The sequence below is a fragment of the Sciurus carolinensis genome, chromosome 4 (genome assembly GCF_902686445.1).
Source record: "Sciurus carolinensis chromosome 4, mSciCar1.2, whole genome shotgun sequence".
Lineage (NCBI taxonomy): Eukaryota > Metazoa > Chordata > Mammalia > Rodentia > Sciuridae > Sciurus > Sciurus carolinensis.
The window spans coordinates 85,316,650-85,339,399 of record NC_062216.1 but is presented as its reverse complement, the minus strand read 5'-3'; the positions used below and the strand labels follow the sequence as shown (position 1 = coordinate 85,339,399).

The 22,750-nt window shown below is 32.9% G+C and overlaps 1 protein-coding gene across 4 annotated transcripts in view; it reads right to left on the bottom strand.

Annotated features, from left to right (window-relative positions):
• Nucleotides 1-22,750, bottom strand: part of Pik3c2g (phosphatidylinositol-4-phosphate 3-kinase catalytic subunit type 2 gamma) — a 367,859-nt gene that overhangs the window by 334,089 nt on the left and 11,020 nt on the right. For 2 of the 4 annotated variants that reach the window (XM_047549319.1, XM_047549322.1), the window contains exons 1-2: nucleotides 17,232-17,284; nucleotides 8,929-8,961 (exon numbers count right to left, since the gene is read on the bottom strand). The gene's annotated coding sequence lies outside the window, so the exon portion shown is untranslated. Of the gene's footprint in view, nucleotides 1-8,928; nucleotides 8,962-17,231; nucleotides 17,285-22,750 lie in introns of those variants that run through there. The other 2 variants (XM_047549321.1, XM_047549320.1) reach the window with 2 other exon arrangements.

Sequence of the window (22,750 nt, the reverse complement as noted above, 5' to 3'; positions counted from 1 at the left end):
TTAAGTTCATCAGAGTTTCATGGCATTAAATTCAAGTGTAATTTTGTCTCTTTTTAACTTTGTCTCTCAGCAACACTTGATACCCCTTAACATTACTTCTTGCCTTAAAATGTTTTGTCCTCTTACCTCAAGTTGCTTTGACTCTGTACTCAGTTTCTCCTAGTTTGCTCTGTCTCAAACACTCTATGTCTAAGTATTTCCTACCTGAGCTTTGTCTGAGCATATTCTCCTCTCAATTGTTCTCTGATTGTGTTATTTCGTACCTTCTGTGTTTTAAATGATTATTTCTTTGTCAATAACTCTAGTCTAGACCACTCTTATCACCTACTCAACATTTTTATTTGCATTTAAAAAAAATCTCCATCTGAAAGCCTAAAACTCAAGTTATAACTCCTCCAAAACCTGCTCCTATTCCAGTGTTCTCTGTGACAGAAAATGGTCCAACCATTTGAGCAACCAGAATCAAGGTTTCATCTTTGAATCTTCATTCATCTTTATTCTGCTATGTCTAACAAATTACCAATCCTATTGAGAGTACCACATCAATACATCTGGGATCTATCTCCCCATCTCTGTCTACCACTGTCAAATTCTAGTTTAAAGCTTTCATCTTTTCACCTAAAATAATGTATTGTCTCTGAAACTGCTTTTGGATTTTCTACAATCCATTCTTGTGCCCTCAATTCATTTGTTTTCTACACTGTAATGCTGTATTTAAGACACTAACCAAAAATATCTGTCCTGTTAATAAGTTTTACAGTGGTACCCTAGAGTTTCAGGATAACGGTCCTTGATGACTTGGCCCTGTGTACTCTCTTGGCTCACATTATGTCGCTCAGCTGCCTCTGCTCTGACTCCCAGGTTCTCTTGTCCCCTCAGATGGACTCTCCATTTCACACTTGACAGCATTTTCTTGGGATCTCATTCTGGACGCTCATCTTCTTGCCTGGATGATTCTTTCTCATTTTTCAGGGTTTTAGTTGAAATATTACTTCATTAAAGAAACTTCCTCTGATTGCCCAGACTAGGTTAAACTACTTTATAACACATTTTCTATACCTTATATTTCTCATTGGTACTAATCATCACACTTGTAACTATATATAGTTACAATTTCTCTTCTCCATTAGATCAATAGTAAAAGTGTCTATCATTTTGCTTCACTTAAAGTAGATGGACATTTGTATTTGTACTGTCACATATAACTAATTAGAACAAATAAAAAATAAAAATCAACAAAGAAAAAGAAATTAATTATATTTCAATGAAGCTGTCCCAGAAAACTATAATGTGATATATCTTACCTCTTACACTGGGAAACATATACTGTAATTTGTATGTTTGTGTATGTAACTATTTCATATGTATAAAAAAAGTAGATGGACATTTGAATTTGTTGAACAAATGAATCAATACATTTTTAAAAAATCCTCTATTTGAATTACTTAGAAAAGGAATTTAAAAATATTTGTTACTTTAATGGATTTATTGATTTTCTTAAAGCATATGTATACGTGCATGTGTATATTAAAGGCAAAATACTTTTTAAAGGATAACTACAATAATGACTATGAAATACAATTTTCTATCAATTGTTTTGCAATAGAAATTGGGTTTATTATATTGTCATTAAAGACTTTAAAAATTCACAAACACCTAAAGGATTAAGCGAATTAGATACTTTATATATTCAGTCAAGAAACTGAGCTGATATATTTGGGAAAGAATTTCAAGAGATGTATGTAAGAGGTATATAAAACGAAGTATTAACCAGAAAGTGAATCTTAAAATATTACTTAAAACTATTTTAATAATTTACGAGTCACAGATATTATTATCTAGTGAAACTTTCCTTTTGAGAAATTGACAATTTTTATTCTCTGTTTGTAGTGAAAGCTGTTTCCATTAAAACAAATTAGGTTCCTTTATCTGTCTTGGAACTCAGAATTTTTAAGCAGATGTCTCTTTAACTTTGACAATCAGACCCAAGGAATGTTCTGTTCTTCCTTAACCCAACCTACTCCTTCTTACCTTATTATGGTAAATGTAGTTATACTGAAATTTTTACAACTTTTGATGGTTTTAAAACCTTGAGTTTTGAGGGTTTAAAATTAGTTTTAAAAATTTTGTAGAGCTACAGGGAAGTCTTTAAATAATGCATCATGGGTCTGATGATGAAATTAAAGTCTCTTTTAGACTGGACCATCTCATGTCCTTAATAATAAAGATGATGATAATGCTGTCTGACATTTTTTTGAGCACATGCCCTGTACTAATACTTTCTAAATACATGCATGTTTATGTGTATTATTTATTTCTTACCTTATCCTGTCAGATCCAAAATATCATTCCCACCACTGAACAAATGAGGAAACTGAGGCACAATTTACCTAAGGTTTGAGAATTTGCCTTCACAGATTTAACTCAAGCAGAGATTAAAGGGAGGCACAAGGGTGAATCTTCCACACTAATATCACATCTAGAGTATTCTGAATTTCTGCCTGCAACAGCGTAGACTCAGCTTAAACTATCTCTACTATAAAAAATTAAAAATTTTTCCTTTTTTAATAACAATAATGTTTTCAAGTATTTCTTAGAGTAAAGTCAAAATGGGTTAGAAGCCTGTGTGAAAAATCTCATTATCATGAGATAAAGGAGAATAAGATATACTTTTTCATATTGAAAATGTAATAAAAATAGAAACTCTTCCAAGATCCATTTTTAATATTAAATTTGGTGATTTTAAGTAATTTCTAGTAATTTTAAATGTCTTTTTTTACCATTGATTTACAGGTTGGAATATTTCTTAGTTTACAAACAAAATATTATTTAGGACCAGATGGAAAATATTTTTACTCTGAATTATGAAGTCATGTATAAAATAATTAAAAGTCACATAATTTCACTTTGAAGCTGAAGCAAACATGTAGTTTAGCTGCATTTATGGCATAATCAAGAAGACATTGTTATCATTCTCTAATTTAAGTAAAACTCTGCAGCCCTATAGGAAATATGTGAAGTAGGTAGACTGATAGTCCCTCAAATATTTTCACAATTTAATCTCTGGAAACTGAATGTGTTAAGTAACATGACTAAAAGGATTTAAGCTTGTAGATGAAATTAAATGTCCTAATAAACTGGACTTTCAATAAATTTTTGATGGACCTGTGTAGTCCCACACAGGGAGAATCAATCAGGGTGATGTGATGTGAGAGGAATTGAACTCACTTTTGCTGACTTTGAGAATAGAAGAGACCCTGGAGCCAAAGAATGTGAACAGCCTGTGGAAACTGGAAAGGGCAAGGAAACACAATCTTCCCTGGGGCCTGCAGAAAGGAATGCAGCCCTTACAACCTCTTGATTTTAGCACAGTGAGACTCATGTTGGAGTGCTCACTTATGAAGTATAAAATAACAAATTTGTGTTCTTTTGTTTTAAACCACAAAGATTGTGGTAATTGGTTGCAGCAGCAAAAAAAAAAAAAAAAAAAAAAAAAAAAAAAAAAAAAAAAAAAAAAAAAGAATACAATATGCAAACGAGAGGCTGCTTCCTAAATTGATTGGGAGCAGACTAAGTATAGACAAACACACATGGATAGCCCTCTAATCCTTGTTGGAAAATTCAGTTAAATTCAACCAAGGATATTTAAAAGGTGTTATTTGTAATGACAACTCCTTAGTGTACTGTTTGCTTATAACCTTCTATTCAGTTCAACTTGCAAGAGACCATTTTTATTGAGGGTTAATTACTTGTGTAGCCTCGAAGAGAAAGTACAGACAAAATTAGGCACCTATCAAGAAAGGGCAGACCCTGGCAGCTGCTTCCATTTTCTAAATCTACAAAGGTGTTAATATCATCAAAATAGCCCTAGTGTTTAAAATAGAAACACAAATGTTTGTTTTGCAAAAGAACAAAGAATAGAAAGGGCCTTTCTTTTTTTTTTTTTTTTTTTTTTTTTTTTTTTAGAAAGGGCCTTTCTAAAAATGTTTATTCTTGATCCCCAAAGTTCTGACTACAAACAGGAAAGAGAAAAGACGATGGTAAAGGGAACACTTTTTGGGACTGAAGAAAATGATCTTCATTTTGCATGAATTTCAGGTAGAGAAAATTTCCCAGTTTTTAGAATATGTATAAGTGTCATGTGAAATAAAGGCTGTGCTGACACAGGACATATCAAAGCCTAATCAAACAGAACCATCCATATTTTCAGTAAGATGGAGGGAAACTTTATAGTTAAGGCAGTTTACCCAGTTTTTGAGAATACTATGTGATGGAAAATTGATCTGAAATTCCTACGTCTCTTCATATGCTGACCCAAGTGCACATATCATCATACAGAGTCAAAACTCCTCAGATATTAGCCAGATACAACTTGAACTTGCCTCAGCTCAATTTGGTGTATGAATAAAGAGAGCAAAACAACCAAATATGTGTGTATATATGTATATATATATTTGATATATATATGTATACATGTGTATATATATTTTTTTGATGTATATATACACATGTATACATATATATGAAAAGATAAGTATACATATATTTATCTTTTAATTATTTATATTACCTTACTTTTTTCATTTCTAATTTAGAATTCAGTGATAACGTAAACATTTGGTATATTTAGACTCCTCGATATTATTTTTACCTAAGTGAAGATAAAAGGTGTTTGGAAATAAACAACAATTTTCATATATTTTCTACAAATTACCATTTTATAGGAATACTTAATATTTTCTTAACTTGCTTCCTGTTAGAATGCCCAAAGTTTCTTATGTCTGGACAATTTGAAGTTATCACTTATTTTTGTTTTTTGGGAAATAGTGACCTGATTAATCAATTCATTTATTCATACATTTACTTACTAATTTAGATATTTATTTATTCAGTAGCTTTTTAAAGTTTATTATGTCAAGCTTTTTGCAAAGCACTGGGAACACAAAAAAAGATGAAAATGATAATACAAGATGTAGCTCTTGCTTTCAAGTAGTTTGTAGACACAAATTTATAATATAGTACAATATAAGATTTATGTTAGTAGACACAGGCTCCATTTTGGGGAATTTCATATAGAATACTATTAAGCTTATTTTGCCTTAGAAAAAGCAGAAGTAAAATTCATGAAGAACATAGTTAAGGTTTATATATTAGTTATGTCTTTGTTTAGAAGGTGCAACATGTCAGAGATAATTCCCTGCGTGTCACTGAAACCTGTTTTCAAAAATGTTTTGATTTCAATTTCTCCCTCTCAACATAATACAGCAGTTGAAATGGTAATTAATCCTATTTCTAAGGAGTAAACAAAGATAAGACAGTCTCCAATGGAACTACTTTGGTGGAATGATCTGGTAAGAAGGAAGCCAGCCCCTACAGGAGAACTGGGGGGCATAATACTGACCCCAGTGGGAGCAGGCCTGCAGTCTCAAACCTGATGGCCCTTGAAATATGACACTTGCAGGGGTGCATTAAGCAAGACCTAGAAATACTTTGGGAATAACCAAAGACAAATCTGTCCCAAAGAGAATTCCAGGACAATGAGAGCTTTTAAGTGATGAGAAGCAGCTGGGGCCACTATTTCCTTTGTCTACCATGACCAGGACATAGGCCCCTTTACCTATTTATGTCTGTTATTGAGTGTTCTCATAGTAATGGATGAGTGAATTAGAGAATGATTTTCAATGATTTAGGTGGTGTTCAAAGGAATCTCTTATGTTAAAACAATAAGCAATGGCATTAGGAAAAGAAGACTAATTTATCAAGGTGAGTTGGGTAGGGTTTCAAGAAGAGAAGATTCCTTGTCTTAATTAAAGGACAAGTCGTAGTTTTGCAGATGGAATTGAAAAGTGAAAGAGAAGGCCATTCAGTTGTTTTCCAGATGGAGGATATTAATTTTGAAAAGCCGAAAAGAAATGTAAGAAGGAAGAAAATCAGGAGTAGGTAAAAATGAAGATAAAGATGTAGAATACAGGAGAAGAAAGACAAAGTAAATGAAAGAAAGTTGAAGACGTGAGAAGATACTGCAGTAAACAAAGTCCTAGGTGTTGAGTTATAGCAGTAAAAAAGACCAATGTGGTTTTATAACCCAATTAAAAACATAATTTCATCAGACTTTTTTTTTCTCATGCCATAAGAAAATGGAGTGATATATTTAAGATGCTCAAGAGAAGAAAATTGAACAAGATCCTAAAATCAAAATTAAAATTTCTCAAACTGCCATACCCTAAATTCATGGAATATTGCTTGTGCAGATTCCTCACTAATAAACTAGTAGAGAATAATCTTCACAGAATCAAAGTGACAAAGATACCTCAACACAAAAATTGCTGGTGCATGTATTGGTCCGTTTCCTATTGCTAATAACCAATACTTCAGATTGGGTAAGTTGTAAAGAAAAGAGGTTTATTTTGGTTCATGGTTCTACATATGCAAGATGTAGGGGCCTCCTCTCATGATGGGCTTCTTGCTGGAGGAATCTCGGGCAATGCAGGGCATGACAGGACAAGAGAGAGGCAGTGTGGTATGTCTGTGTGTCTCTCCCCCTCTTCTTATAAAGCCACCAGGATTCAATCATGGGACTCCATCCTAATAACCTAATCTATTCTTAATCACTTCCCAAAGGCTCCACTTCTAAACACCACAGCTGGATTGTTTCTGCCCCCTTAATACCTCATAATGAAGATTAAATTTCAGCACCATGAAGTCCTAGGGGATACTCAAACCACATCCCAACCATAGCTATGACCATGAAATACATATTTTCTTAGATAATACTTGAGAGAGATGGTGAGGATAGCTGAATATGGTTATATGCACTGATGATGTACACAGTCTGACTTTAATGAAAGGTGGGGAAATGAAGAGAAATAAACATTTGGAAAATACTTTTTATTAATCATGTGAATGATTGCAGTAGAATTGTTATCCTCTGAATATTCTGTTTAAAATATCAGATAAAACAAGTGAGTGATTATAGCACCCTATTGACCTTAAGAACCATTCTCTGTAGCAAAAAAATTAGAACTGTTGTTTGGTATGTGAGGCATGGAAGAATTTACAGCTTGCATTGGAGTCTTGAAAAAGGAGAGAGTCCAAGGGACAGCACAGTTTCCCTTTAGGAGAAGAAAGTGAGGGAGGGTGAATGAAGTCACCAAAACATTTTATGCAGATTATAACTCAGCTGGAAAAAATGCCAACCATGTTATTTTTTACCAGTTGCAATTTTCTGTCACTTTGCTTGTTTTTGAAGATATGGACTATGAAACGTTAGTTAAGCAATTAAGCTATGACTCTTAAAACTATATTTTACATTTAATTTACATATCTTTAAAAATTTTTTTTCTAGTAACCTCAGGCATGTCAGTTACATTATAGTTCTAGAAAATAAGGCCATTCTTTAAAATGATTTATATTTACAAAGCAATGTATTTTTCATCATAAATTACCAGCAATAGATTGCTCTGTCATTTTTAAACTGTCTAGAATTACAGTAAAACCACAAACGGTTGTTGTACAACTAGGCCAAATTTCACAGGATTCTGGTCCAAAATTACTTGGACTATTTTGACCATTAAATTTTACCTGACCCAGAAGCTAAACCCTTAAATATTTTCTTGAAAAGTAATAATAGTCCTTGGGTCACATTTAATGTTATTCTCAAGTTTCCACATAATTCCATGAAATGAAATCAAATTTCAGCCCCATCTAGTCTAAGATAACGGGGTTATAGAGGAAATAGATGAGCTTAGACTATTTCCATGTAACTTAAGCATCTTTGTTAAATATTAACATATATTGGTAATAAGAATTTCTTCTTTAGGGAACTCTAATATGTATCTGAAATCAAAGTGGTAAATAGTTTTATATCATAAACTAAATCATGTTATATGGTAATATCTTCCCAGGACTTGGTTGGAGAAGAATTGTGGGACTGAGCAAGTCTTAGAGGGCGGTAATACTGCATTCCTACATTGCTCATGCAGGAAAGGAAAGATGGTTCATCAAGCACAAGGTATAGATCATTATTCTAGAGATAGACAATGTGCCTGTTTTTTCACCAAATTTAAATTCTTAAGTGAGTTAAGTATGTAAAACATTCAAACAGAAAGATATATCTGCTTTATGATATTCAATATTAACAGAATTGCTACATGAGATATAGATTCTCAAAACCAAAGTTTCAACTGTCTTTGACAAAGTTGTTATGACAAATGTCAAATTTGAATAGAAATTTTTAAAAAAGCAAGTGTAGGAAAAACCAATAATATGAATTTATTAGGCATGTTAATGTTTCTAACATTAACACTAACAGTATACATGATGATATGTACAATTGGGAAGTTCTTTTAAAAATATGACTAGTATGTAAGGTTTCAATCTACATTTTGTTTTCACTATTTAAAACAAGTATCTGGATGTCACATGTCACATAATTTACTTCATAGGAAATACAATAAGAACACATGTGAAAATCAACAGAGCAGGAGTTCAAAGAATTAGAATTGACTAATTCTAATTGACTGAAAGATTGGAGGATAGGAAGAAAACATTGAAAAATATTACCTGAAAAAGCTTATATATTATAAAAAAATAAAAGCTGGTGGAATATACTTAGGTTGGTGAACAAGCTCAGTTCCCTGAACTTGGAATCATCATCATCGTTATTACCAATGTTTTCAAGATCAATCCAATTGGCTTTATTTAAAATGGTGTCTGACTGGCAAGATGTGACTTGCTTATTTTTTTTTTAAAGAAGAAACAAAACCCACTTATAAGTTTACACTGCCAGTTGCAAAGGCACAGATGTTCAGTCAACCCATCTCTTACCATATGCCAAGTTAAAAAAGATGGAACAGAAATTGAAGAAACACACACACACACACACACACACACACACACACACACACACATGCAGGTGCTGGTACTTACTCTATCATCTGAAGGAACAGAAAATTCTTCAGCCTGAAAAACAGCAAGAGTATGACTGATTGTGTGCTAGTGAATGATTGACTGGAGGATCTAAGTTCTGATTACTTCTCTCCAGCTGTCCCTCTGCTGCACTGCAACATGTTTCGGTAGCAGCCAGGGCCACTTTACCACCACTCTTTCTCATTGCTTTCTAAGACTGAGATTTTCATTAATCAATATGTTATGCATTTAATTTGCATCATCTGTGAATGGAAGTAAGTATACAGGATGTAAATGAAAAGAAATCCATGAGAAAATAAAGAAAATAGACCACTTCCATGAGAGAGACACTATGTGGTTGTTAGAATTACCTAGAATGTTTATCATCTCAAAGCAGTCAAACAACAGAAGAAGCAACAGAAGCTAAATAAAGATGAACTCCAGAATTTACAGAAATTAAGTGATTATTAGTGACCAGAAAACTGATGAGGTCTATTCACATTTGCTGTTTCTCTAGCTGAAAATCTGAGAAACATGTTCTAACAACAACCAGGTGAACTGAGAGGAATCAGAATAAGCTGTAGGGAAAGTTAAAAAAAAAAAAAAATCAGTCTAGACATAGGCTTTACCTTCAAAGATTAATTGCTTTAAGGTAATGGAGCAATGTCTATATAGTTGTGAAAGTAAATATGTTTTATACCAAGCATTCATTTTGACTTTTATACATGAGAAAAACTAAAGCAATTTGAACATACGTAAGTGCTCAGAATTCTCTGAATCCATTCAATGGGAAATTGCATCAGTTGACAAAATTTTACTCAAAACAAAAACTCAAGAATTAGGGAATAAGAAAAAAATATTTTAAAAATAAGTTATGTTGCCTTAGTCTAAATAATTATTGAAAATATAATTTTAAATATTAATAACATAAAAAATCACTCAACATTAAGAAGTTAGGTGAAAAATCCCAGATTATTTCAAACAACATTAAAAGGTTTGTGAAATTTTCTATTTCACAAAAGGAAAGGGGAATATAATAAATCATTTTCATTCATCAGTAATTAAAATAAAAAGCTACAGAGTTGTTAACTATTACAGAGATATTATTTGAAGAAAAATATGATATTCAAATCACTAAAAGATTCAAAATTTGATATTTAGTAAGCATCAGGAAAAGAGGAAATTTGAAGTATGGTTAAGAACAGAAAACAGAATGGAGTATGATCATTGGCATCTAATTATAAGTAGTTAATTGAATCAAAAAACTTATCCAAATGCATAATTTTCAATTATGCAGTTTCGCCAAAAAAAACCACAGGAAAAGTATCAAAGTAAAAAGAAAAGTAGTGCCAACTGTATTACTTAAATACACACCCCCACACAGATACACTCAGGCAGGCACAAAATGAATCAGGACAAGCTTCCTGAGAATAGAATACAAGGCAAGAGGCATTAAGGCCATTTTACTGAAATTTCTAAAGAGGATATTATGGACCAAGGCTTTTATCAAATTATATAATTATGTATCAAATTTGAATTAGTGAGAACTTCGATTTTATAATCATTTTTATTAAGTTTTATATTTATGCTTTGTTTTCCTTTGTCATATGTCAGATTGGTTCCTATAGTAGTTTGTCAATAAGTAATAGCAGAAATTTTGTATTCATTCAGGATTTCTTAAATGATGAATTATAAATGAAAAAAAGTAAAAATTCATTTTTGCATGTTATTAGTCAATTTTTACTACATGATTTCTCCTTCGAGTTAGGAATATGCCTTCTATCAAGTCATTTTAGAAATTATAGCTAATGCACTAACATAATTGAGGACAAACCATTAGAAATGACTATCGGTATTTACAGATATGATTATATATGTAAACTCAGAAGAATGTGTTAAATCCTTAGAATATATGGAGACACATATTTTAGCATAAGGTATAAAATTTTTTAAATATTAAAACACTTGGAAGAATTCACAATTTCGTTTAACACCCTTAAGAAGGAAGTTGAAAAGCTGATTCTAAAGAATTCCTGGAACAGGAAAGGTTAAAAATGTTCAGTAGGGCTTTGCGTTGAAAAATAATACATGTTTAGGCAGCATTAATAAAATCAAAGTACTAATTAAGCAGTTATAGATCTATTCATCAAAGAAATAGGAAAGAAAACACATTAATAGATTCCAGCATATACTAGTGCTTAGTTAAGTTAGACATGGAGGAAAGGTTGGGTTAGTTAGTAGGTAAGGAAGGCATACATGGTTAATCATTAGAATGAAAAAAAGTCTTGACTTAATGCATATGGATTAAAAATCTTGACAATACATATAGGTTAAATTGTAAAATAAATTCTACAGTGATCAAGTATCTAAAATGTGAAATCATGAAAACCACCTCTATCAGTTGTTCCTAAACCACTGTGAAATGTAAGCAGATGATCTATGAATGTAAGATTGTCACATTACCAGAAATTGTTAAGAAATTGCTCAAATATGATCAAGATATGCTGAGTTACTTGAAGGTAAGCATGAGTTTTTAAAAAAACTATAGGAAGACATAGAATTTTTATTGTGTTTTTGGAATACATAGTAAGCTTTGTAAACTACGAAGAGTGAAGTGCAGTATGTGGTGTTTGTGAAGCTAATTTATTCAGGATATATTTCGAAGTGCTTTTGTTTCAGTCATGACTTTTGGTCACAAATGGCAGATATCAATGCCCAAGAGAATATGATATAAACTAGGGAGTTCAACAGTCAAAACTAAGGCTCTTTTTTTTTTTTTTTCAAGAGAGAAAAAATTAATAGACTCCTCTGTAAATTTACTGGCTCCTTAATTTCTCACAGCAAAATGGGATTTTTCCTCCAAGAATGAAGAACATGGATAAAGGTTTTTGGAAAACATTGCTACATGCATAGCAAATTAGGGAAGAATCTGATGGACCTAGCTGGGTTCATATGCATATTTCTTGATTAAACCACGGGGGTTAAGCAACAGGCAGAGGGCTAAGTATTAGGACTAACCTAGACTAGACCATGCATCTAATCCAATGTCCATTAGCAGGAGAAAGAAAGACCAAGCAGGCTGCCCCTTTCCTAGCCAAATTTCTTATTATCTGAAAGAAATGTTAAGAAGAAAAAAAGAGTATAATCTGGAAAATGTTGAATAAGAACAAAGGTATTACTTAATAATTACACTTGTTTACATATATTGAATTCTTAGAATGTCTCAGGCATTGACCTAAGTGCTTTATATTTTTAATTTTTTTAATCCTTATATAAAACTTAATCCTCATGAAAATTTTATGAATGGACATTATTAATATCTTCATTTTAGAAAAAACAGGTATAAAGAATGTAAGTATCTTGTGGAGTTCATATGGCTAGAAAGTAGAAGAGTTGAGATCAATTTATTATTATAAAAGTCGTATTATAAAAGATCTGTTCAAAAATCCATTTCTGATGCCAGAGATTTATGATACAATCTTTTGTTCAACTAATACTAGAAGAAATTCTTTATTGGTAATATAAACTCAAAGCATGAGATAAAAAATTAAATGTATTTTATTGGTCTCTTGAATAGATGAGCAACCATTACACTTTTGAACTGTGTCAGTTAAGTATTTTAAATCTTAATTTTATTTTTACCACTTCCAGTTTTATGCTAAGAAAAAGTATTTGTATTATCTATTTGTTATATTTAGGCAAGGAAAAAAACTCTTTGATTCCTAAGTTTAAGAGGTTTAAAAATAATTTAAAATGGGAAAGAAAATTAATACAAACAGGAAGAGCACAATTTACTACAGTAGACTGGTTTTTATTACCAAAAAGGCCAACTATATAAAGTTTGCATGAAATTCATAAGAAATGTCATCTCTATTATGTTCTCTTCTCTGTCTCAAATATCAAGGAAAATTTATAGCTGTGAATGTGAGTCCTCCTCTTTAGGGCAATAAATGATTGTGTCCTTTATTCACAAGATAAATACTAATCCAACACAGAAACAGGGTTTCTGTGCCAAACCCTGTGCTAGATACTGGAGATGACAGTGATTGTCACAATCATGGAATTTCTCTTATAGTCCTGAAGACGATACAGGTATTAAGCAAGTGATTGTGAATGTTGCATTTGAGTTAGAAAAAGAGGCTTGTTTCTGGACTTCATCAATTCTGAGTCTTCACCAAGTGAAAATAAGGGGCTGTAAGTAGTATCCAGGGTGATTAATCATGGCAAATTATATGTAAGAAGTTCCAGTGTTATTATACAAAACCACAATAAGTTTGATACAAAGACTGAATCCTCAGGAGAGCAGGTTTTACTAAGGTTGAGTGTGTATGTGAGTGAGAGATTTAGAGAATATATTCAGATAGTCATAAGCTTGGTGTGTGTGGGTATGTGAAATTATTACATTTTAGTTCTGTAAACTTGGTAATTAGAAAGCTTATGGGAAACTGGAAAACAGTCAGACCTTATCTGAGAGGCTTCAACCAGATCCCAAGTGGTCAGAGTATAGATCAAAGGAAAATTTTCTGCTGAATTTTGTGGAGAAGGCTCTTTTGCTTGGAGATTGAATATACAGTCATAAATGGATACACAAAAACGTATGGGAACACATGCACACATTACAACAACAAATAGTTAATTATTTTGATACTATGAAGACAGTCATTAAGTTCTCAAAATAACTGAGAAAAAGAGCTGTGAGTGAGTCAGTGTTCAGATGCCTCACATGGGCTTTAGAGCAAGCCATTAATCTGTTGAAAGAGAAATTGGTGGTAATGTCTCATTCCACTGAAGATGGGTAAATGCTTGTCATGCCCATTGAAACATGCCAATCTGGCATTCACTGGGAGCCAGGAGGGTACCTTTCCAACCCTGAGTAGATTTATCAAGGTAGAGTATAGGCAAGGAATTATTTAGAAATAGCAAGTCTGAATCCAGGTTGACTACCACCAGCCAATTTCCTGATTTCAGCTTTAAATAATCCTCCAAAAGGTAGAAGAATCAAAAATAAAGAAAAGAAAAAGAAATCACTGCTATTTGAAGATGCACACTAATGAGAGAGAACAATGAGAACGAACCCTATGCAAAAACATCATAACCTGAGGGGAAATCAATATGACCAAGGCCAAGAATCAGATGAAGAATGTGAGCTGATTCTTAGCAAAACTGTCTTTCAGGTAGTGGAATAAAACAAAAATATGTCCTCATAAATCATACTGGAAGAGTTTATCTTAGAATATGATCATTAGAGGAAAATTTTGAAGAATGTACTTGGAAAGGTAGAAAAATGATCCCAAGGAAGGTCTGAAGATAACAGAAGGAAAGATAAGTAAAGATCTTAGTAAATATGTGACTGATTCTAAAATAATATTATATGTGTAGACAATAAAAATTCCTAATTTGGAGAGTAAAATAAGTTAGATGTACTTAATTATACGACTAAAAGACTATATAAATTAGGGTGGGATAATCAGTTTAAAAAGTGACTTATATTGTCCAGGGAGAAATACAGATACAGATAGCTTTAAATTTCTGGAAAATGCATATTAAAATTTTAGATTTAATTATTAACAGAGGTGTTGCTTCCTACAATAGTAAGAGAAGAGAAAATTAAAAAAGGAAAAGAAAAAACAAAAACAAAAAACAAACCCAAATCAAATTGGAAGAAGGACTTAAACGGGAAGTGTAAAAAGGGTGTCCTAGACCTTAATCAGCTGAAGACAAATGCCTTGTCATGTCTTCAGTTGATTTAAGTACAAATATAAACATTCTCTAAGATGGAGAAATGAAAACACGTATATCAGAAATACATAAATGTAAATGATCTGAGTATATCATAAAAATTTAGAGATTGTTGTGCTAAAAGGAAAAAAAATGTTAAGTGAGGTTTGTTACTCATCAGAAACAAAAGGATAAAGATTGCTTAAAATTAAAAAAAAAGATACTTAAGATAATTAGTAGCAATAGCAACATCAACAATATGCTGGTATAGTTATTACAGACAAATCAGGCCTACAGTGAAAAAAAGAAAAGAGGAACACTTTATAGAGGTAAAGATTCAATTTGCCTTCACAATATAGCATCACTTTATAGTGCTACAAGGAGGAACTAAAAAATCTAACTTTTATGGAGGAATTTAATATAAATCTCATATCATTCATCAATTGAGCAGATAAAAATATCACTAGCCATATAGAAGATTTAAAAACTTTTATTAACAAGCTTTAATGTAGTAAATGTATACAGAATACTGAATCCAGGAATTAGACATTTTGCATTCTTTTGAAGGAGAGTATTTACTTATGAAAATTTATTATGTATTTGATTGCATTTAATATAATTCAGACAGTACACAGACTATTTTCTGTTGATGATATAGTTAAAAATCAACAAAGAAAATACAGAAGAATTCATGTGTTTTTAAGCATCAATAATAACTCACAATTTATGTTTTTAATCTTCAATAATAATTCACAAAAAGGGAAATAAAACAAAATTGGAAAAATTTAAAAGTTAAAATTAAGTTTCCAGGAAAAAAAAAAAAACAACTTTTCTGTTTAAGTAAGTTCAAAGATATATATTCTTATTCTAAATCTGAAATTAATCATTGAAAATATTCCACCTAACCGAAAAATAAATCATAATTAATAATTTTAAAATGCACAAATTGTATCATAAAAGAACTATTGCTAAAAGCTGATAGCTAAAATGGATTTATGCCTAAATAATTGCAATGATTCAACTTTGACTATGATAATCTGTGGCCTATTTTATCAGTCCATAAATTTGGGAAAATAGTAATTTAATTAGAAATATTTGAAATAGTTTTCTACATAGGAAATTACTATTTTGTCACTTTTGTCAATTTTTATCTAAGCTAAGCTCTAAGAGAAGATTATATTGTTTTTGCTTATCTGAAGAGGGCTTCCAGTCAATTAAAATATTCCCAGCTTTGATGAAAAATCATAAAATCACAGCCCAGGTATTAACAATGGCAACTTATGAATTTGGGAGGACTCATCCACTTAATTTGACTGTTTTCTGTACCAGGTGGATGAAAATCTCATTCTGTGCCATCTTCATTATGGTCCTAATTCCTTATGCTCAATTCACAGACTGACTTCCTTCCTGGCCCAAGTGGCAAGTGGACATGCAAAGAGGAAGAGCAGCATGTCATAGAAAGAGGCCTTGAGTCAGAATAAGAACCTTTGATTGAAACTGGAGTTCTTAGTGGTGTTATTATCGATGTGGTGGCATATGTTCTTTAACCCCTTTCTGAGTCTGTTGCATGGTACACAATTTTACATTAGAAGACACATTTTTAAAAATTAACACTGTGGCCCAATGCAGTGGCACACACCTGTAATCCCAGGGACTTGAGAGACTGAGGCAGGAGGACTGAGAGTTCAAAGCCAGCCTCAGAAAAGTTAGGTACTAAGCAACTCAATGATACACTGTCTATAAATAAAATACAAAATAGGGCTGGGGATGCTCAGTGGTCAAGTGCCCCTGATTTCCATACCAGGTACCAAAAAAAAAAAAAAAAAAAAAAAAAAAAGAAAAAAAATTTTAACACTATGCAGAAGTTACATGTTAGGATTAGTTTTAGAGAGTGATGTTTATCTTATTTCTGTCTTTTATCCTATACAACAGAAACACAATTGTTTGCTAGGTAAGAAAGTAAAAGGACAATTGGGAAACATCCTAAGATCATAAAACATTCTACTGAAGAGGCAGCAGACAGGTCAGAGCAGGAGCCAGGAATGGAGTGACAGAGCAGAATTAGAACAGTCACTGTTCTCCAGAAACAACTGCTGCCCCTTTGGAGCCCATATGCTAAGATACTACTTCCACTGAACAAGGTTTCCCTTTTGGAGTCATCATGGGGATCCAGTCTATAGACAAATGGTACTTCAAGTCTAAAAAGAATGTGCACAAAGAATTCTACCAGTAGACAGAACTGAAATTAGCTTGACTATGAAAGTGAACAAATAGAAGATGATACAGATAATATGATATCAATGCAATCTATGGGGTCAACCAGCTAACCAGCCTGAGAGAAGGATGTAAGAAATGGGAGAGGGGAGAGAAAAAGAGAGAAAGAGAAATATAAATCAGTTCTTCAGGAAAGATCTATCTTCTGATTGTAGACTGAGAATATTTATAGGTCAAAATATTGTACAAACTTACTCAGATTTTAAAGTCATTTATCATTTCTATTTCACAATATAATTAAAAAGTTACTTTCTCTCATTCATATGTTTGGGTTGAATTATCTGCCTATGTAATTAGTTAAATATAGGAAGTGTTTTGTTTGAATCCCTTACCTGAAGCATACATCTTCCTGAAGTGACACATGAGCTCACTCTCTGTTCAAGAGTCAAATGTGCTCATACAAGCTAAAACACTTCTATTTCAAGGGAACACAATGTTTCCTCTGGAAACTATTATTCCTGTTTGGCAGGTTTGGCAAGTTCAGGCATCTATTTTTCATCAAACCCTGGAGGGTTATATGGAAAAAATTGGTTTGCACTGGCAATATGAATACAGGATCTGAGCCAAATTAGCTTCTCTGTGCTAAGCAAAATTTGTGCTAAATGGTACTGAATAACAATACACAAAAGAAATGTATTTTTGAAAAATATGTGAGGTGGCCACATATTTCCTCAAATTATGCTTGCTCATGTTGGGCATTGGAATGTGGGAATGGTCAGGGGCAATGGAGCTGGTGGTCTCAATTTCCAGGAAATTTCCAATTTCCTGAGTTCAAACTATTGAGATATTTCCTTTATTTAATTAGAATTTAACAAGTTCTTTTTTTCTTGCTTAGGAAAATGTTAAAAATTATTTTTTCACAACCTCAGAATCCATAGGAAATTTCAAAAGAAACAGGGAAAAAAATTCACAATTTTAGCAAAAAAGATGTGGCCATTTGCTGCTGCTGTTTTGGTATATTACTGTTGAAATTGAGCAATTTATGACCTATAGAAATCTCAAGACAATATAAGAGATTATATAACTGGATCCAAGTAAACTAGGTTCAGCCAGAAATATGCTTGCTTTATTAAGGGAAATAAATTGGGTCAATTTTTGTTACCCAAATGTGTCTTAGGATCCTTTTCTTTTCTCTTTGTGCCTTTTTAAAAAAATTAGGATAGTTTTATCTAAAATTGATTTGAGTTGCAGGGTAGAGAATAGAAAACAGAGAATTATGTTCATTTTCAGTATTGCTTATTTAAAGGTATTGACAGTGTTGAAGGTTCAAAATTATATATCCCCTCTTGTACTTTTTCTTTGGTAAGTTAAAGTGGTATATGTGTTAGTCAGTTTTCTCTTACTGTGATAAAATACTTGAGATAAGTCAACTGTTAAGGAGGAGAGGTTTATTTTGGCACATGATTTTAGGAATTTCAATCTCTGGCTGCTTGTTCTATTGCTCTAGGCCTAAGGTAGCACAGTATTTCACAGTGGAAGTAGATGGTAGAGGAGGCCTGTTCATCTAATGGCAGCCAGGAAACAGACACTAAGGGGCAGGGTTAATATCCCCTTCAAGGTCACACCCCATGACCTAACTTCCTCCCACTAGGCCCTACCTCCTAAAAGTTCCATCATTCACCAATAGTGTCACCAGTTGGGGACCAATATTTTAACACATTGGATTTGGGGGATATTTCAGATCCAAATTGCAGTTGTATGAGAGGTTATTGCAGACTGGAAGTTTAACCTAGAATTGAAGAGGGGTGCCTCATAGGCAGATAGTAATACCCTTATAATTTAATAATAATCTGGATTCCAATTCTTAAGTTTGAAATTCTAGGGAAGTAAGGGCTTTAAAAGTAGCTTTACTCGTATTGATTTTTCCTCCATACATTTATGCTAAGCACAAACTCTATTTAAATGAATTCCTAACAGGAGTCAATATTAAGAAAACAGTTTCTTGAAAAACTGGAAATATTTGTACCTACCCCTCTCTTATATTAAAGTGGACTTACGTATATTTTGGAAGAGGACCTAAGAAACCTCAACTGAGTGAAAAGGAACAATTTAATCTTCTTAAAACTCAAAGATTGGAATTAGAACAGTTTGACAATATTCATTAGCAAGAAAGCCTATCAAAATGTACCTTATGCTTTGTTTCCTTTGAAAATATGTCCTTCAATGATATATATTTCCTTGCATAATGTGTATATTAGAACCTTTAATTAAAATAAAATCAAGTGGACAATTATGCTACTTTGATAATTTACATTTTGTAAATTGTGCTGTAGCTTAAACAAGTAATGTCTTTACTCCTACCTGGCAGTAGTCTACTTCAGTTTTTAGACAAAATGTTAAAGACAATGATCATTCTTCAACACTGAAACTGAAAAAAGAAAGGCAGAGGCAATCTTTTATAGTACTAGTTCATTCAATTTCCTCTATGCTGTGTTAATATTACTTTAGGTTAGTTTGTCCATGCGTTTCATCACAATATGCAAAGTTAAAAGTGTTAACTTTTCATCTTGCTCACTGCATTAAAAAAATCAATGCCTAGCTGTTCCTGTGGGCACACACCAGTAATCCCAGCCACTTGGGAAGCTAGGGAAGGAAAATCACAAGTTCAGTTCAAGGTCAGTCTCAGCAACTTAGTAAGAACCTGTCTCAAAGTTTAAAAATAATAAAAATAAAAAGGAGCTGGAATGTAGCTCAATGGTAGATAGCCCCTGGGTTCAATTCAATGGAGAGAGAGAGAGAGAGAGAGAGAGAGAGAGAGAGAGAGAGAGAGAGAGAGAGAGAGAGAAGGAGCGGAGAGAGAGGAGAGAAATCAATGTCTTAGGTGTTCAAGGGCAAATAACCTTCTAATTTTTTTTCTAAATGTTTATTTCCCTCCACTCTACAGCAAATAAAATTTCTTTGTTCAAATCCTAAGTTTCCTAAGAAACATTCCAAGATATGTTCTATAAACATCCTTGCCAATCAGTCTGCACTGTTGCTCTAAACCTGGCAATGATTCTTCAACACTGACCTTGACAGTGGTAAAGAATTATTTGACAATATCATCTATTAATTTAAAAGAGAACTATGATCCAGATCTTGACTACCTGTATGTTTCATATATGCTTAGCATTTTTCCTCATTCCATTTAGTATTATTTATACAAAACCCCTTTCAAAACAAGACCTCACTTATTAAGTAAAAAATTCAGAGAGTTCCTCTACTGGGAGTTTATAGGAGCCTGGGACAGGACACATGGGTAAACAAGAGTGACAAGTTCCTCACTATCCTGGAGCATGCAACTTCCCACCCCCTGCCCTATCCCATGGTAGAATGATCTGAACATTCAGTACTTTTTTGAAAAACAAAGAGAGTTGCAGATAATGTAGTTATTTGTATATTTATATCTCAAATATATGAAACTGAAACAGAAAGGGAAATATCTGGTCAAGTGTGGAAGTTAAGTGCTGTCTGCATTGCTGCTATATCAAAAGTAAATTGCATATCAATTTAGCTTGAGATGAAGGAAACAATGAATCAATAGAATATGAAGTTTTGATTAAAAATAGAACTTTTAGGCTGTCAAAATACTATTTGCTTAAATATAGTATAAAGGATAAAGAAATTGATATTAGTATTTCCAAACCTTATACAAGCTGAGCATAAGCATTTTATTTTATTTTATTTTATTTTATTTTGCAGTGCTGAGGATTAAACCCGGGGCCTTTGTGCTTGTGAGGCAAGCACTCTACCAACTGAGCTATCACTCCAGCCCCTGATAAGCATTTTTTGTGAAATTAATTCAATAATTTTATTTTAAAAGGCTATATTAATACATCATGTTATACACCAGAAATATATGCAGTAAAAAGGAAGCTGTTGGCTGTTGCTTTTCATTATTTTACTGAGATAAATGATGCTTTAACAGTATCTGCTGTACTGCTGTTCATCAGGAGTTGGGGTGGATGCTGTGGTTTAGCTCATGAAGCACTATCCCAATCCTCTGCCTAGTGTACAAACCTCACTACAATTCAGGAGTTACAGCTCCTGAAAAGATAAGCACGACACTTCCCACATAAATTGCAGCCAAGTCAGGATGAGAATTAGGTTTACTAGTAGAATGTATTTGCACAAATTTTGAAAGGCAGATGCAAAGAGTGCTTGTGTTCCTTTTTTTTTTTTTTTTTTTTTCTTTTTTCCTTACTGGCAAATAAGATCTTGGTTTCCAAAGCAATACTTCAGCGTATATTCTTCACTTCATGTTGTGAAGCAGCTGTGGCAAACGCCGTGGTGACAGCTAATTCCCAGCTTCCTAATTTGGCGATTGCTTTTAAAGTAGAATGTTGGTATCAATAGTTCCAGTGGTTGTCTCTGTCCCTGGCTATTCAGTTTTGTTGTTCTCTGCTCCAGTCCAGAGCTCACAACTCTGGTTCTTCTTTTCATTAGGACCAAAGGGTTTTATCCTCTTTGTTAAATTCATTTTTGCTGCTTTAAATATTTAGATTGATTTCTGAATAACACAGTAGCATGTCAGACTGGGAGTTGTTGCCCAATAACTGCTCTCAGCCTCTTTCCATAATAAAGTTTCCACTGGTCACATGCCAATCCAATTAAAGGCTGCTTTTCTCAGTCTCCCTTGTGAGAGATATGACCATGTGTCTAGGTTCTAGACAATGGAATTTAAACATAAGCTGTGTTTGGTTCCTTTGGATTGTGCCCTTTAGAGGCCAGAGTGTACAGTATTTTGGAACCTTTCCATCTTTCTGATCATTCATTGTGTGTTGACAAGGTCGAGTAGCTTCTGAGTCCAGACATGGAAGTCACATGTTGAGAATGTGAAGCTGTCCTGGCAACAGCAAACCTACTGCCACTTGGTATTTAATGAGTCATGAATTCCTATTTCATTTAAATGCTGGATTTTATGCTCCCTCCCCTCTCTTTCAATAGCATCTTAATCTTAAATAAAACATAACTTGATTACTAAAAGTGGGCTATTCCAAAATAAAACAATAATGAGGCACTGGTTTGACATTTGGGAATGGATGATAAAAGCCAGGATAGTGCAGGTTTTAAAGCTGGTGATTCTTATTATGCTATGATGAAACATTTGGTAAAACTGTCATAATCCTTAAAATGGTAGATTTCTTGCCAAAATAATATGCGACCTCTGTGAACTGTTTTGGAAAATTCAGAAGGTTGAAAACACAGAATGCTGATGTATGTTGGTTATTTCTTAAGCAAAGTGCTATGGTGAGATGTACGTGGACTAGCTATATCATTTTAGAGAAGCAGCCTTTGGAGTAAATGGTTGTCTGGCTTTAAGTGCTCACATTAAAACTTCTCAGTTACATAGGGCCCATTCTGGTTTGAAAGGTCAGAATAAGGATAATGCTTTCCTACCTAAATGAATATTTTCAGAGAGTTTTGAAGTGGATTTCAAATTGAGGGAGACGTACTGAGCCAGGAAACCAGTGAAGAAAAGACGGTAATCTGTATGCACAGCAATGTTGCCTACATTCGATCTTTGTTTATTGTTATTTGCTCATAGATCTCACTGTAAGCAACTGAACCAAAAGCAAGCTAAGTTTTTAAAGGAATTATATTAAACTACAAAAGTTAGTGCATTTGACATTTAAAGCAACACCAGAGTCTTCCAACTGGCTTTACAGAAAACAGACCACAAAAAATGTAGACACTTCCAATGAGCGAATATTTTTTCAATTCTCTCTTAAGAAGGTAATTATAAGATTATCAAGTAGTTTTTGAGGGTGAAATCGCTACTTTAGAATAAAGAGATCATTCACTGAATATTGATATTCCACCAGGAAGATGAGTATAAATCAACTGGTCACAGCGAAACAATTCTTACGAT